This window comes from Lathyrus oleraceus, chromosome 5, assembly GCF_024323335.1.
Source record: "Lathyrus oleraceus cultivar Zhongwan6 chromosome 5, CAAS_Psat_ZW6_1.0, whole genome shotgun sequence".
NCBI lineage: Eukaryota > Viridiplantae > Streptophyta > Magnoliopsida > Fabales > Fabaceae > Lathyrus > Lathyrus oleraceus.
This window is the reverse complement of record NC_066583.1, coordinates 251,396,004-251,414,821: the sequence shown is the minus strand read 5'-3', so window position 1 is coordinate 251,414,821 and position 18,818 is coordinate 251,396,004.

Sequence of the window (18,818 nt, the reverse complement as noted above, 5' to 3'; positions counted from 1 at the left end):
AGTATTTACAGAAACCTCCAATCCTTATACCTCCAGTTCCAGGGAGACCTCTGATAATGTACCTGTCAGTGACTGAGAACTCGATGGGGTGTGTATTGGGACAGCATGACGAGTCTGGTCGAAAAGAGCATGCCATATACTACCTTAGCAAAAAGTTTACCGACTGTGAAACAAGATATTCACTGCTCGAGAAAACTTGCTGTGCTTTGGCCTGGGCTGCTCGCCGACTGAGGCAGTATATGTTGAACCATACTACCTTATTGATTTCTAAGATGGATCCAGTGAAGTACATCTTTGAGAAACCGGCTCTCACCGGACGCGTTGCTCGTTGGCAGATGATCTAACAGAATATGATATTCAGTACACGTCACAAAAGGCCATCAAAGGTAGTATTCTGTCAGACTACCTCGCCGAGCAACCGATTGAAGATTATCAGCCTATGATGTTTGAATTCCCTGATGAAGACATCATGTATCTGAAGATGAAAGATTGTGAAGAGCCTCTTGTCGAGGAAGGACCGGATCCTGATGACAAATGGACACTGATGTTTGATGGGGCTGTGAATATGAATGGTAACGGTGTTGGGGCAGTATTGATCAATCCTAAAGGTGCTCATATACCTTTTTCTGCCAGATTGACGTTTGACGTCACCAACAACGAAGCTGAGTATGAGGCTTGTATCATGGGGATAGAAGAAGCCATTGATCTGAGGATCAAAACTCTTGATATATTTGGAGATTCAGCTCTAGTGGTCAATCAAGTCAATGGAGATTGGAATACGAATCAGCCGCATTTGATTCCGTATAGAGATTACACCAGAAGAATACTGACGTTCTTCAAGAAGGTGAAGTTGTATCATGTCCCCCGGGATGAGAATCAAATGGCTGATGCCTTGGCTACTTTGTCGTCAATGATCAAAGTTCATTGGTGGAATCATGTGCCACATGTTGCGGTGAATCGACTCGAGAGGCCTGCGTATGTGTTTGCAGCCGAGTCTGTTGTGATTGATGAGAAGCCGTGGTATTATGACATCAAGAACTTCCTCAAGACTCAGGAGTATCCTGAAGGTGCGTCGAAGAATGACAAGAAAACCCTGAGGAGGCTAGCTGGAAGCTTCTATTTGAATCAGGATGATGTGCTGTATAAGAGAAACTTTGACATGGTCTTGCTCAGATGCGTGGACAGACCCGAGGCAGACATGTTAATGCAGGAAGTTCATGAAGGTTCCTTCGGTACTCATGCCGGCGGACATGCAATGGCTAAGAAATTGTTGAGAGCGGGTTATTACTGGATGACTATGGAATCCGATTGTTTCAAGTATGCTCGGAAGTGCCATAAGTGTCAAATCTATGCTGATAAGGTGCATGTACCACCAAGCCCTCTGAATGTCATGAATTCGCCTTGGCCGTTTGCCATGTGGGGCATTGATATGATTGGGAAGATTGAGCCTACTGCTTCGAATGGACATCGCTTCATCTTGGTTGCGATTGACTATTTCACCAAATGGGTGGAAGCAGCTTCCTATGCTAACGTTACCAAACAAGTGGTTACCCGGTTCATCAAGAAAGAAATCATCTGTCGTTATGGAGTTCCAGAGAGAATCATCACTGACAATGGTTCGAATCTCAACAACAAGATGATGAAAGAGCTTTGTAAAGATTTCAAGATTGAACATCACAATTCTTCTCCTTACAGACCGAAGATGAATGGTGCTGTAGAAGCGGCGAACAAGAATATCAAGAAGATTGTGCAGAAGATGGTCGTTACGTACAAGGATTGGCATGAGATGCTGCCTTTCGCTTTGCATGGGTACCGTACCTCAGTACGTACGTCGACCGGGGCAACCCCTTACTCCCTTGTGTATGGTATGGAAGCTGTCCTACCTGTTGAAGTGGAGATTCCTTCTCTGAGAGTTTTATTGGATGTCAAGCTGGACGAAGCCGAGTGGATTCGAACAAGGTTTAACGAGTTGAGCCTTATCGAGGAGAGACGGCTAGCAGCTGTATGCCATGGACAGTTGTATCAGAGAAGGATGAAGCGAGCCTTTGATCAGAAAGTGCGTCCTCGAAGCTATCAGATCGGTGATCTAGTTTTGAAGAGGATCCTCCCGCCCGGTGCAGATAACAGGGGAAAGTGGACTCCTAATTATGAAGGTCCGTATGTTGTGAAGAAGGTCTTCTCCGGTGGAGCCTTGATGCTTACAACTATGGATGGTGAAGACTTTCCGTCTCCTATTAACTCAGATGTAGTCAAAAAATACTTCGCATAAATTGACCCGCTGGACAAAAAAAAAAGAGTCCAGGCAAAAATGGGCATCCCGGCGAACCAAAAAACAGAAAGAAAAGGTTCGGGCAAAAATTAGGGATAAAATGAAAAGAATTTGTACACCCGGTAAGTCGAAAACCCGCAAGGGCGGCTTAGGCAAAAATGGGTATCCCGGTGGATTGAAAACCCGAAAGGGCGATCCAGGCAAAAATTAGGGATTAAAGCGAAGACTACAGTCTGAGTTGTCTGTACTTCATCAAGCTTTGTCGTCCTCCATCTCGAAAGATGTGATCCGTCCAGTCATTCTTCTCAGAAAGCAAGGAATTTGGGGAGAAATTGATGATCTGTGAGTTATAACAGAATTGGGAAATAGTGGATGCCGTGTTCACGTTGCCATTAGGATAGATTTTTCCTTTTGTGCGCAATTACCTCTTCCTAGGAATTGCTTCCCAATGTATTTGCCTTTTCAGGCACATTTTCAATCAATAAAAGTCGTTATTCAGATAAATAGCTCTTTGGTTTCTATTTTTACTGTTTTGTTTGCAAAAAATGTCCGAATTTTTTGATAAGCATTGCATATAAGAACATGAAGGCTAAACAATAGCTTGCAGGATGATGAAACATTTGAAAATCATTTTGAATGTTGAGGACACTTGAGCGTATCTTGTCCATGTATCCCCTGGGGGCATTTTGTTGTGCTGTTTTTCAGGTTGGCATCTGTGAGGACGTTTCCTCAGCAGATATTTTCCCCAAGCAAGTTTGGAAGCTATCAGAGCTATGTTCCCCTGCGGAGACGTCTGTGGATAGTGCCTTCTATTCCCCAACAGATCTAAGGATTGCCTATCCCCAGCAGGCCTGTATTTGCCGATTTCCTCCCCGAGTGAGGCAGGTTCATTGAAATTTATCTCCAACATTTATCCTATATGTGGACTGAAGGATATCCCCAGCGGAGTTTACCTTTCCCCAGCAGCAGTGCTATTCTCCAACATGAGTGAGAAGTCGTTGCTCTCCCTGCAGAGTCTCCCCGCAGAGTTGGAGTGCCCGATCAGTTTTGGCTCCCCAGCCGGAGTTTTTCATCATTTTTGCATTCTTGCATTTTAGTGATCATTGCATCCTCAAACTGCGTAGCATTCCCATTCAATATGGAGCATTACGCCATAGAAAAATTCAGACATATGCATTCATATGTTAACCTCACCAGACCGTATCCCCGGCTGAGGCAGATCATTTCATTCAACATCAGCACAGCAAGTCTGCTACAGTTGCTCTTAACAGCATTCAGGATTGATATCCCCACAGAGGTTTATTACCTCACCCGTTGGCGACAGAAAGTTTGTTTCTCCCCAGTGAGACCCCCAACAAGTGGTCAACCTTGTCTTGACATATCTAAAAAGTCGTTCTTGTGATACCGGTAAGTGTCATGCCAGCACCCGCGTGTGTTTCTTTGTTTGGTGTCGGTAAACACCATTGTTTCGGTGTCTGTAAACATCGGGTATTCTCCCCAGTCATCAGTAAATGTCTGGTCATCATGTTTGGTGTCGGTAAACACCATTGTTTCGGTGTCTGTAAACATCGGGTATTCTCCCCAGTCATCAGTAAATGTCTGGTCATCATTTTTGGTGTCGGTAAACACCATTGTTTCGGTGTCTGTAAACATCGGGTATTCTCCCCAGTCATCAGTAAATGTCTGGTCATCATTTTTGGTGTCGGTAAACACCATTGTTTCGGTGTCTGTAAACATCGGGTTTTCTCTCCAGTCATCGGTAAATGTCTGGTCATCATTGTTTCGGTGTCTGTAAACATCGGGTTTTCTCCCCAGTCATCAGTAAATGTCTGGTCGTTTTTTTTGATGTCGGTAAACATCATCTTTCGATGTCGGTAAACATCGAGTCTTTTCTGCAGTCATCGGTAAATGTCTGATAATCCCCAGCTAGGGATCCCCAGTAGAGTCATCGGTAAATGTCCTATCTGGTTTTCCAGTTGCAAATATTTGTTTTTTCCCTTAGTGAAGTGTTCCCCGGTCATCGGTAAATGTCTGGTCATTTCTTTTGATGTCGGTAAACATCATCTTTCGATGTCGGTAAACGTCGAGTCTCATCCCAGTCATCGGTAAATGTCTGGTCATGCTTTGTTTCCTTGTTGATAAAATCAAGATCCCCAGAAGTCGTCGGTAAACGTCTTGTCTGATTACACCACAAAGATTTTGTTCCTCCTCAAGTGGAGACGCCATCGGTAAATGGCCCCGTTGCTTCGATATCGGTAAATATTGAATGCCCAGTTTTATCCGCCATCGGTAAATGGCCCCGTTTTCTTCGATATCGGTAAATATCAGATCCCCAGTTGCAGTAGCCATCGGTAAATGGTCGGGTCGAAGTTGATATCGGTAAATGTCAAGTTTCTTTGAAGCCACCATTGGTAAATGGTCTTGCTTCCTTTTACATCAGAAGTTGTTCCCCAGCAGCCATCGGTAAATGGTCTCGCTGAAATTAATATCGGTAAATATCAAGTTACCATCTTCTAACCATCGGTAAATGGTTTCGCCTTTCTGAAGTTGTCAATTGCAGGCGTCATCGGTAAATGACGTGGTTCTTCTTGTATCATATCCGGCAGAGTGCAAATTTCTACGGTTCTTTGGTATTCAATCCCTGTTTACCCTGAAAGTCTGACAGCCGTTGCTCTCATCCATTCGGGTTCCCAGCTGATTGAATAGGGGCAGTTGTAGCACCTCAAATTTGCACCTATCATTGTACATACATTCTCATATTAGGTCATAGCATAACATGGTCCCCTGCATAGCATTGCATTGTCCCATTTGCCTCAAGTGCAAGCCAATCAAGAAATTAGGTCAAACTGATCAGGAGATCAGTCAGTCAAGCAAGCAAGTGCATTTCTCAAGGAGCCAAGGCCCTAGGGTTGGTCCAACATGTTCACATGACTTGGGGATCCATTTGAAGTGTTTTGGTCAAGGATTGGATGTTCAGAAGTCATCAGTCAATGCACAGTCAGTCAGAAACCCTAAAAAGTCAACTGTTGGTCAACTGTCCATTTAATCAGTGGTTTGATGGTTGGATTTGGTTTGAGAGGTCTCATTCATGTCCAAATAGGCCTCATATATCATGTCAAACACCATCATGGAAGAATTTGAAGCCAGATCAGAAATTTCCAAAAATGGAAACTGGACCTGTAACTGAAACCTGCCCAAAATGGAAAGTCTTGATCCTCAAACTTACATCATGATACAAGCTTCAAATGAATTTTTTCCCAACAAGAAAGTTGAAGATCTTGTTCTCCCATTTCCAAAAAGTCCAAGAACACTCAATTCCCATGTATGGTTGGCAAGATATGATCAAATCATTTTCAGAAAATCTTGAACTTCAAAAGGCCATATCTCTCAAACCATTTGGCCAATTTGGGTGGGGTTTTTTCCTACAAGTCACATTTGATCCCCTCTTTCCAAAAATGTAAATTTCATGTACCAAAACTTCACCAATCAAAATGGCATTTTTGAACTTGCCTTATTTAATTTCAAGTGAGTTGAATTTTGACTTTTCAAAATAATCATTTTTTAACCATTTGGCCAATTGAAATAGCTCAGAAATTTGGTTTTGGTCATGTTACAAAGTCAAATTCGTGCAAGTACATACACCCATGCCAAGTTGCTTGAAAATTGAAAGAAAGTACATTTTTTACCAACTCTATCCCATATTTCCATGGATTGTGATTTGTACCACAAAACAGCAGTTTTATTCATCATTTTCTGTCATTGTGAACCCTAGTGGCAGCCTCAAAAACTCAGAAACATCTCATTCTCTAAAAAATCCATTTTCTTGCATTTTCCAAAAATCTTCAAAAACTTCCAAAGAACTGAGCCTGGCCATTGTTGTTTCACCATCCAAGCATCATTTTAGACTCATGGCAAGCTTCATTTTTCTGCTGTAACAGCATCTTCATGTTCTGTTTTACCAAGCACACATCAATGGTGGAATCCGATTTGAGCATTTCCAAGCTGTCCTGAGCCAAACCATCATCATCATTCATCATTGCAAGCTTGGAGCTTCATCTGTTTCGAGTCAAAACCATCAAAGAACCTCTAAATCACAACTGTACTTCAACCTTGGTGAGTTTTTCGAGTTTCACTATTCTTAAAACTATTACATGCTTTAGAAAGGTCTCTCCATGCTGAGCTTCATGATGGTTTTGTTTTTGAAAATGGCTGCTTATTTATGAAGTTATGTTGTTTTGAAGTTTGGTGATGAAACTTGTTTGTGTTCGATTCTTGAGCTTTGTGATGTTTTAGTGAAAACCAATGATGGATTCATGTTGCTTGTTGTTTGCTGATCATTTTTGTATATGCAATTGCATTTTCTGGAAAAAATTGGTTGAGTCGAATTTGGAAGGTGATGAAGGATGTTGCTGTTCATGTTAAAACCCTAGGTTCCCATTGCCTTGCCCAGAACTGGTTTTTTTTCACGTGCTGCATGCCCCCATTAACCAAGAGCCAATCAAATTATTTCGTTTCATGGCCCAAAACGACCGCGTTTAGATAAGTGGCACAAATAATTACAAAAATGCCACGGCCGTGGCACATGACACATTGAATAATGTTGTTTTTTCATATTTATTTCAATTTGATACATCATCTTACAAAATTCATAACTCGTCCATTTTAAATCCAAATTTCATGGGATTTTTTGCATTATCTTCATCATGATCTCTACTTTTTTATCATAATTTTTCCAGAATTTTGTGATCAATGGATTTTAATTGGCATGAGGGTTTGTGACATGTATGCATATTTTGTACACTTTGCCAAAACATTTGTGAAATGATGATACTTTATCCAATGGCTCCCAAATGTTTTGTGCTTAAACTAGACACACTCATGGTGATTTTGGTGTAGAGTTTGTGAATTTATCATTGCTGGTTTGTGAGATATGATTTTTTGAATTAGGGTGTGACAATTTGTGTCACACCATTGATGTCCAACTTCATGATTTTTGATACCATGCTTCTTGACCTCCAATTGATCTGATTTTTTGCATGAACCTACTCTTGTATGTCTAGTTTACATGTGAATTTTCTTGGAATTATTTGTGGCATTTCCTAATTGTTTGGGATTTTCTCCCCTGTTTGGTCTTATGTTGACTTTTTGTGACACATGTTCCCGTTTCATTTGTGAAATTCTCATACTTTATTAGATGGACATGAAATTTTACATGAGATAACTAGACATCCTCATCTTTGCCATGGTTTTAGTCCCATTCATTTATCATACACCATCCCTGATTTATGATTTTTCTAAGTTGATGCATGTTTGGTTGACTTCATTGAGCACGTTCAAAATTGCTTTGACTTTCTGATTTTCATTGACTGCCTTCCACTTGTCCAAATGAGATGAAATTTGACATGCTTACCATGCTGTGGGTTGTGATTGGTCATGATTTATTTGGTGATTTTTGGAAATGTTTAAGATTGCTTTTGAGTTAAGTCTTGCTGTTGACTTCTATGAGCTTCTGTTTGCAACACTTTGACCTAAACTGTTCATGAAATGATGATGATGATTGATATACATGTGAACCCAATTGGTTGTGTTTCTTGATTGTTTGAACATGATTTTGGATGCTTGCCCTTTGCTGTTTTGACTTTTTCATTCCTTTTTGACCCTAGGCTTGCCCTAGTGGTCCTGTTACTCACCTTTGAGCTCATGTTTTCAGGTTGACCAACAAATGACCAATGAGGCCAATTCTTTTGATATGAGTTTGCTTGAATATCTTTGTCTAACTTGTTTGTTTTGTAGGTGGCTTGGCTCACATGCCTTGAACCTTGTGCATTGCACATTTATCTGCTTGTGCTGACTGTTAGCCTTTGTTTCATTCTGGTTTAACTTTGACTTGTATACTAACTGTGCTTGACTGATTTCAGGTACTTTAGTTGCTTTTAGTTCCTTGTGAACTTTTGCTTTGCTTTGCTTATATAAGCAATTTGCATTGAGGTATAGTTCTCATCTTCATGTAGTCTGGAAGACCTGGCCTGTTACTTGGCCAGGCAACTGTCTGAAGTCCTCCTTAAGAGGCAATGTTTGTGACTGTTTACTTTTGTCCTTGCATAGAGTCAAAGACCTCCTAAGTGAAGAGGCAATTGGCAGAACCAAGGGATAAGCAACCTATCCCCTGCTATTCTGTGTGTCTTCTGCTCTGCTCACACCACTGTGTTGATGCATTGCAGATACAAACCCAAGATCTTGTACAATTGTACAGTTGAGTCAGTTTTAAATGTGTAGAAGGGTTCCCACTTTCTGAACCCACACATTCTTGTCTTAAGCTCTCCCAGGCCAGGGATAAGAGCTGTGAAGTCTTATCTTCACTCACCTTTCATCTGCTTCACCTTAGCCCCTCAATGGCAAGGTTAAGAGCAACATTCTACCCAGTTCCAGAGGTTTGTTTGTTGAGGTTGATATGACCCCTCGACTAAAACCTAACCCTTGTTTGAGCCACTTGCTTGTGTATAGTGTGTGCTACTTGTGCTTGTATGTTTGTTTGACTTGCTTCCTGTGCAAGTTAGGGTTAGTTTAGACTTGCTTCCTGTGCAAGTTAGGTTTTACTTGGCTTGCTCCCTGTGCAAGTTAAGTGTGTGTGTGGTTTGCTTCCTGTGCAAGTCATGATTAGGATAGGCTGGCTCCCTGTGCCAGTTAGCTAGAAACCTTAACTTAGGGATGATTTTGCATGATAACATCTAGGCTCGAGTCGTAGTCTCCCTAGTTGTGTCTCCCTCTGTTATCTGGTTAGGCTAGTCCTGTATCCCTCCGTAGGGGAACTACGTCGCCCTGATCCTCATACCAGATGAGGTACGTAGGCAGGAGATGAGCAGATCTCTCCGGGCGCCTGTGTCTTTGTTTTGTCTTGTCGTGTGCTTGGAAGCTGATGTAAGTCCATCGAGTGGCATTTGGGTTCCAGTGTGGGTTGGTTGGTTCGGATGCTGATGTAAGTCCAGTGATTGGCATTCAGGCTCCACGTTTGCCTTTGCCTGTGTTTGTTTGTGTGCGTGTCAGCCGAGCTACGAATGCTCTGATTCTTCTCTCGTCCGAGAAGATACGTATGCATAGGATGCGATATCCTAGCGAGCATGTGTCGTTTCCCCAGTCCGAACTACTTCGACTCTGATGTCTATGCCTGATAGACTAAGTAGGCCCAGGATGCGATATCCTGCCGAGTCAGTTTCAGTCAGTTTCTTGTGTCTCTTTCAGCCAGTGTGTGTGTGTTTGAGCAGTGTTTTAGCAACCATTTTTCTTCCTTTTGTGCGTGGATCCCGTAGAGTACTACGGATGCGTAGGGGTGCTAATACCTTCCCTTCGCATAACCGACTCCCGAACCCATCCTCTTTGGTCGCGAGACCATGTCTTTTCCCAGGTTTACTCTGAGCGTTTCCTTTCCCTCTTTTGGGATAAATAACGCACGGTGGCGGCTCTGTTGTTCTTGTTTTCCCGCCGGTTTTTCGCGTGATGCGACACTCACTATTTTGTATAAATGCAATTAGGTTTAATTGATGTTGTTTTGAGTAGTTATTTCATATATTTGTTAGTTTTGTAGAATTTTTGGACAAGAGAGCTTCGAAATGCATAATCATAATTTGGAAGAAGTGTTGAATGCAATTTGGAGACCTATTTTTGAAGATTAATACTTGGAAGATTAATTGGATGAAGCTTGCAAGGCAAGGAAGCTGAATTAGCTTCAGTTCACGCCGCGACCAGGGATGGCGCCGCGAACCTTAAGTTGCTTCAGTTTGCGCCGCGATCAGGGATGGCGCCGCGAACCTTGCGAATCCAGCAAGCTGATTTGGCCAAGTGTTCTGTTTCCAATTCTAGTTGTGTTTGCCATTTCTGTATCTATTGTAGGGGGCTTTTCAGCTTTAGATGAAAATGGACATTTTAGGAAAGGAACCCTTTTAGAAAACAGAATGGAAATGGTTCACTCATTGATTCATAGTTTGATATTTTGTAAGAGAAAAACAGAGTTTAATCTTCTTCATTGCCTTGTGCTTTCCAAAATGATGATGAGGAGCTAAACCCCATTTTGTCAAGATTGGAGGTAGTAGCTATTCCTATTTGTTTATGTATTTCATTTGACTCTTATATATGATGAAAGATTGTTGATGTATTGAAAGATATTTTTGCCCTAAGTTGAATATTAGATTTGAGTAGTTGTTGAAAGAGATTATTTAAGTCTTGACATAAAATATATTTTCAAGTAGTGAATAAGTTGTAGAGATAGATTTATTCACTACTCTTCTTTTGTATCAACCATTAAAGATTGCTATATTGATAGTTAGGTGGAGAGATCGTCTAAAGATTAATATAGTGATTATCACAATATCATTTAGACATAAATGATATTGAGAGGATACTTGAACATCATCAATAATCTTGAATCTATATAGTTGTCATAAGGAAGCATAAGCAATTTGAATAGTGAACTCCAATCTTGCCAAGCCTCTTACCTTTGATTAAAACTATTTTATTGTTTTAGTGACATTTTACTCGAAAGATAACTTTTCAAACAAAACAACTTGGTTACTTTCTAAACTTATAACAATTTGGATTATAGAACGGCGGTAATAACAACCAATCTCTGTGGATACGATATAAAAATATTTGACGAAAGTATACTTTTCAACACTTCACCAACAAATTACTTAAATCTGCATAACTTCTAGTTCATAATGGTAAGCATTTTTTTGGAGTGTTCTAGTACATTTTTGTAGTCCTAAGAACACAACTGTGAAAGTACAGAATATATTCATTCATTCCCGTGGTTTCTCTGTTACTATTTTTATTCCTTTCCATTTGATAACTTAGTCTAGGACATTTCACTCTTTTCTTTTCTATTATTAGAACATATTTTATTTCCATTTCTCTATTATCCTTCCAACATGTGATCAAATTCTTTTGGAGTGAAGCTTGTGTTCGCTGTTCCAAACTTTTTTTTAGTTTCTTCAAAAACTCTGAATCATACATGTAACAAATTTGATCTTATATGATGTTAGTTGATGCAAAATTCATTGTCCTGAAAACAGTTTTTTCACATTCATTTGCTTCGACACGATAAATTTTAGTCTAATCATTTGTCAACAGTAAATTCTATTTTGACATTGGAAGAAAATATTAAGGCTATATTCAACACCATCATCACAAAGAGCACAATTATTTGAGAAGTTAACCCCTTGGAATGATATCTCTTGTAGGAAAGTAATCTCAATATGCCATAGTGATTAGTGACTATGATTTTTTTTTAAGATGCCATATTCCATGAACATAGAGTGGTTTGTGTAAATATCTTCCTCCACACATAAGCGATATGCCCCCTGATTCCAAAAAAAAATTGTCTACATGAAATAAATAAAAAGTGTTTCAATATTTTTTATGAGAGTCACGTTGCCTACAATATCTCCATATCTTAAGCCTTCTTATTGATCATCATGAAGTAAAAAGTTGTAATGGTATTAAAAAATTGTTTAAGTTGGTTGAGTTTTGAAAACAATATTGTTGAACAAGTGTCTGTCTTCAAAAATTAAAAGAGGGATTCTACCAGAGTTTTATACAGATTTAGCCTAATCACTTGACTTATTTTTATCCTCAAAAGTTTTCTCATGAGAATTCCATAAAAATCAATCTTGAGCTTTTGCAGGATCATCCCAAACAATCTTTAATAACACTTGGAACTTTTATACAAGATCAGTCGACAAATCTTTTAACAACAAATAGAGCTTTATACAAGCTTAGCTCAAGAACCAACAAATAAAGCTTACACAAGCTTAACTCAAGAAACTTCACTCAAGTTTTTTTTTCAAGTTTAGCTTCTGTAACACCCCTTTTTCTACCCCAAATTATTTAGCATATAATCAGAGTAAATAAGCACGCATATAAAGAAAAGGGCGTCACATCGACGTTTTCGAAACTTAAAACTTTCAAAAACCAACAATACACCTGGTCATTCAAAATAACACATTTCACTCATCATGAATATTCGAGCAATATGCGTTCGCAGCGGAAATAAAGAATACTCATGTATTTCATAATATGATCCATGTCCCATACCATGATCATCTCTCAATAATCACTCCAAATAAAATAAAACAATTAATGACATAAAGCATATCAAAATAAGATATGAGTTCAATACCACTAATCTACCCAGTGTTACATGACCAGAGCATTGACTCAGTACCTAATTTCAAACTAAATACGGAAACTCTCCAGCTATTCTTGAGCGAGCTACCGTCCACCTACTCCCGCAATACTACTATGTAGTATCTGCACGATACCCATGTAAAGGTAACATTCAAACAGAAAGGGTGAGAATTCAAATCATTATGAAATAGCATAATAGGCACAATGAATTAAAACAACAATTCAAGAATTCATCACACTTTGTATTATTATATCACTGATATTAACAAACAATCATCTCACATGCTTCAAACATGCATCACACCCACATCAATACATGCATTCAATGATCACATAACTATAAACGACTCGATGCAAGACAATGTGACTCCATGCATGCGGTACCTCAATGTGAACTCAAAGTTTCACCGCTTTCCGATTCAATATCTAGAATCCAAGCCACGCTTCCGATCCGGACAAGACCAAAGCCCTGCGTCTGTTTCCAATGAAGGATCACCGCTTAATACTACGCCTAATCCCAATTAAGGATTAACGTCTGCTACGTCTGTTTCCAATGAAGGATCACCGCTTAATACTACGCCTAATCCCATTTAAGGATCAACGTCTACTCATGTGAACCCACAGTTTCACCACTTCCACAATGAAGTCAACCATGCTATGAATGAATGCACACATACCAACACATATGCAATTAAGACCAGCTATACCGTCTTAACATTTCACATATCACCATAACTCACAATTGGCACATATACACATCCATCACCACACATCATTCATGATTACATATACACATCCATTACCATAAATCATTCACAATTCAATAATGGTATACATACACATTCATACAATATATTATTCACCAATATAGGTCAACCATCCAATATGTACACATAGATTTCATTCCAAAACGCACACAACATTTAAATATCAATTTTTCACTTTTCAAACAGTGTTAACCGGTTAACGCCCTGGGTTAATCGGTTAACGCAAAACAGAATGCGCTTCTTGGCAATTTTTAACAGTGTTAACCGGTTAACGCCCTGGGTTAACCGGTTAACGCAAGACAGAATGCAATTTTTTCAATATCGTAACAGTGTTAACCGGTTAACACCCTGGGTTAACCGGTTAACGCAAGACAGAATGTTGTTCCTGCGCTAACAACGAACAGAATGCAGATTTCCCCGCATTTTTCACCGTTGGAGGACTTCCGGACCTCCGATTTCGATTCCGTAAAATACTACATGTTCAGAAAATTATTACTCATCCAATTATATATTCATTCACAGTTTTAGCATAATTTAATCATCACAATTCAAGAGTATTTATCAAGACCTAATAATTCCAAAACCATGCCAATTAAGGATTTCAACCTAAATCATGTTCCTACCCATTGACCCAATCATACTAACCCACAATGATAAGGATTTCCCCCCTTACCTTGTCAATTTGATGGAAACCTTGACTCCTCTCGTTTTCCCTCTCCTCTTTCTCTATTGCCTTCAGTGCTCAAGTGAATTCTAATTCTCACCTCCTTCACTCTTACTATTTATAATAGTATTCTAGTTGGGCTTAAATCATCTAATTTAATCACTAGGCCCAATAATACCTAATATTTAAATACCTCTATTTAAATTTAAATAATTAACCACTCACTATGCAACCAAGTTAATTAATTAATTCAATTATTTAATTATTTCTCATATCCACTAGATAATGAATTAATACACCAATTAATTAATTAACACTCCACATAATTGAATTAAAATTATAATAATAATAGTATAATAAGTCAATACTAAAAAAATTTGGGTTGTTACAGCTTGCAACCTTCAAATTATTTACAAAGATATTTCATAAGAGAACTACACTATTGAATATATTAATTAAGATCAACATCAATACAACATAACTATTATAAGGACTTTTCACTCTTTTAACACTACAAGAACTCTAGTGAAAAAAAATAGAAAGAAAGAGAGTAAAATAGTATATAGGTTTCTTATTTTGAAATTTGGTGTATAACCTCCTTTAGATAGAAATGATTTGATTAAAAAATGAAACAATATGATAAGTGGTTTTCGTATCACTTTTAATAGTTGTTTTACTTTGTAATTTCCTCGATTTTTGTCCGTTTTACTTTACCGCATTTTATGCTTTGGTGTCATGTTTTTGGTAATTTGACTTAAAAAAATATCACAGGTCAAAGAGGAACCAAAATGAAGCAAAGCACGAAAAATGGTGAGGAATCAAGAATTCTTACATTGACTAAAAGGCTGCTATGGGTGACCATAATACATGTTACGGGCCCTAGCAGCCATTCTCTAAGCATCCACCACTTTGGCACGCTTGGTACAAATACCAGGGCCTGCTACGGCCGACCGTATCAACTGCTACAGGCCATATCAATCAAGCGAAAATTCCCTCGATTTGTTTCCTTTTCCGACACTCCTAATCTGTTTTGTGATCTTTGCAACTTCTTATTGTATCCAATTTCTTTTTGTAATGGGTATTGACCAATTATATTTGTTCCACATTTACAATTTTCCATAAAACTCATAGGTAGTATTGAGTTTTGGAGGGGAACCAACTTTTTATTCTATTTTTACCTATTTTATTTCTCTGTATTGCTTTGTACTCAAGTCTCCATTGGAGCACTGAATCTATCTCAATTCTAGTGAATTTCTAGTCAGTTAGGTTATTTTTATTCTTATATGCAATTGTCAATTTATGATTTTACCATTAATCAGGTTTTTTATTATGATAATTGCTCTGATTGTATTGTTCTTCATCATCATGAGTGACTATTCCACAAGGGACTAGGGGTCATGAGATCTAACTCAAGACCATTTGTATGATTCTTCACTAATCAATTATGATAATTTGAATTATGAGTTATTTTAAAACCTGAGCTTTTCATTCTTGTACAAAAGTAAAGAGTTTTCAGGTACTTATCATAATATGAAAGGATATGTATCGATCTCGAGAGCAGGTTTTTAAACAGTTAAGTTTGATACAATGAAAGTGCTCTGATGCAATTATGAAATGTTCCATCTTTAATAGTTGCGCAAAGAAAAGAATTTTTGACGAATAATTTGGTTGTGCGAAAGCAGACGAATTATTCTCCCTAGATAGTGTAAGAGCCCCATTTTGACCCTAAGATCCCTCATGCAATTTCATCATATGCATTAGCATTGGGATCATACCTTGGCATCCTCCTTACCCCTCTCTCATTGGGTTTGTTTTGGGAGAGATCACCAAGCACTATGTGATTGTATCATACTTGTATATTATCATTTTACTAACCAAAATACCACAAATATGTCTTTGTATTTGCCTAACTTTTTGTAGGTAGGGCATGATCCTCATTGATCTATCAAGTCCACACCTAGGGTTTAAGACCCTCATGGCTAAAAGCACAACTAAGGATTGATCCAAAAATGGTTATAAGCATCATATATGAGTCCCAATCATTCCTACATGTGATATTGATCAAGTATTCTTCAAGAGTTTGGAATTGGTTTGCCTTGGAAACCCTAGTTTGTCTGGGTATCTTGAGTAACTTCTTCAACAAGCCATCTCACTAATTGATCAAATTTCTCAAGGGAAACTTCAAAATTCATCATCTTATGCATATATAATCTACCATGAGCCAAGAAAGTCAAAATAATTGAAGGTTAGTAAGTTGGTTGATGGTGGTTGGCCAGATGAATTCATCTGATAAAAAATGGGTCTCCCTAGACCCTATCTCCTACAAATTTCACCATATGAAAATTATTCTAAGATAAATTTTACTCTAAATGACATTCCAAACAACTTTCATGTTGAGACCTAGAGCTAGTTTTGCTTGGAAAATCATTTCCTATGTTGAAACATTATAGGTCATTTTGTCTAAACCCTAATTTAAAAGTCAACTTCCCAAGGCCATAACTTGCTCAATTTTTATGATATGAAAGATTTCCAAGTTTCACAATCAAATTAAAAATGTCTAATTCAACTTTGATGTTTTGAGTGAGAGCTAATCCAACTTTTATGAGCACGTGATATGAGGAAACATTATAGGTCATTTTTTACCTATACCATTGAACAAGTGATTTTTCCAAATTTCAAAAATGCATAACTCTACCATTATAAATCCAAATGACATGACATTAGTGACCATTTTGAATGTGTTTGAAAGAGATACAACTTTGATAAAGACACTTTTCTCATTTGAAACTCACATAAAAAGTTAAGCAAGGTGGAATATTGAGATATATGCCTTGGCACTTAGAAAATTTTTCAACATGTTGAAATTTCCAAAATTCCACCTTCAAACTCACCATGATCCAATTTCAAATGAAAAAATGTTCAACATCAAACTTGTTCCCCTTGATCTAAGCTTTCCAAAGAACCCAAGTTCATGCATTTTGGATGAAGTTTGCTAGGTCTGCGCATGGCTTTAACAAAGCTGCATCATTGGAGAAAATCAAATGTCCAAAACTCCACATATCATTTCCTTGCCACTCAAGCCTCATTTTAACTTTGGAACAGTTGTATATGGATCAAAATGGATTGCTTCATGGGCATGTACACGCTCATGCAAGCTTGTGCATCACATTGCCAAATTTAGCAATTTTTCAAGTGTGCAATTATCAATCCCAGATGTTATAAATGCAAGGCCCCTGAGCTCAATTCAAACACACCTTGCACGCCAGCTTTGCCCCCCCCAATTGAAACCCTCACATTTCAAAGGAAAATCTGAGAATTTTCAACCTGAAAATTGAGTTTGAATCTTACTATTTGGAGATTCAAGAACTCCAGGATCCTAAGATTTGTACCATTGCTAAACCTCTCCTGCAAGCTTCTCAAGTGTGATCAGATCAAGGTTGAAGCAAGCAACATCAAGTTCTGCACAGCATTGAAGGTAAATTTCAAAAAACTTCATCTCTTCGATTCTCACTCAATTCTCATCAATTCTCTTGGATCTTTGGTTGTCTGAAGTCCTACCAATGTAGGCAAGAAGATTGAGTTGCTTAGAGGTCAAATCGAAGCAACTCAGTTGACACACCTCAAAATTCAACTCCTCATATCTTTTTATATATTTGGAGTTAGTTGAAATTAAGGTCAGATTCGTGCTCTACGCCATTTTTTCTTTCAAATCATGTCCTCCTTTTGCATTTTCTTGACGGTGATGAGTGAACCAGTCCGGTGGACCTCGCCTGAGAAGGTGACCGGAGGTCCAGCATCGGTGGTATGCTGGACAGGTTCTGAGCCATTGATCTCATTTGAAATGTTTTAATTCCACGTGTTGGTTTTAATTACCATCCCTGCAGCGTATTGACTTAGGTTTATTGTGGAACGCGCGCGCTGATCCACTTGATCTGCCACCTCAATTAATGAGGGAGATCAAGTGGTCCACGTTTTTTTCTGATTATTTGAATTTCATTTAATTTATTTTATTTTCATTAATTCATATTAATTTTAATATTGATCCAAAAAATGTGAGAGTTTCACCAAAATATTTTAAATAAATTCCTCTTTCATATTCTGAATTAAAAATATTTTTTGGATCATTATTAATATTTTCATGATTTAATTGATTTTGTGATTATTTTTAATTGTTTAAAAATACTTTTAAGTCTTTAAAAATTCTGAATTTTTTCTCCAAGGTCATTTGACCTTGTTTGACCTATATGATAAATCTCATGGCCATTTCTTTGGTGTTTTGATGAGGTTTTAGGAATTTGGCAAACCATATTTAATTTAAATGCCTTATTTTAGTATTTTTAATTTGAATAAATGCCAAATAATTGTGTTGACCTCTTGTGATGATTTGTGTAAGTTTGACTCATGTTGTTGGGCCTTGGTCAAAGTTGATTTGACTTTGTTGAGTTAATATCATTGGATTTAGGGGATGGATGGAATGTACATTCCTTTTCCCAAAATGAATGAATGATATTAATTTGGTAAAAGTCCTCCTTTGACCAATTTGAACTTTGATCCATTCCCCTCCCTCTTCATCTATTCCCCTTCTTTATGCACTCATTTCATTTGGCCTATGATATCTTTAAGTCCTAAGGCTAGTTGATTGCAAAATCAACATAAGTATGAATGAGATTAGGCCACCTCTTTTGCATATTCTTTTTTGTGTGTGGTATGTTTCATGAGCATAGTCCATTATACTATGTCTCTAACATGCGTTAACACCAAAATTCTATTGCCCGACCTCAAATAGTTGTGACTTCTACATAAGTCCAATTACAATTGCTTAACATAGCGCTAAATTTGTGACACAAAAGGCATAGCATTCTAGTTAGTGAGATTGTAAGTCTCCCCTCTTTCGTGGTATTATGTGGAAACTTGGCCTTTTTTCCTTTCTTTGGAACAT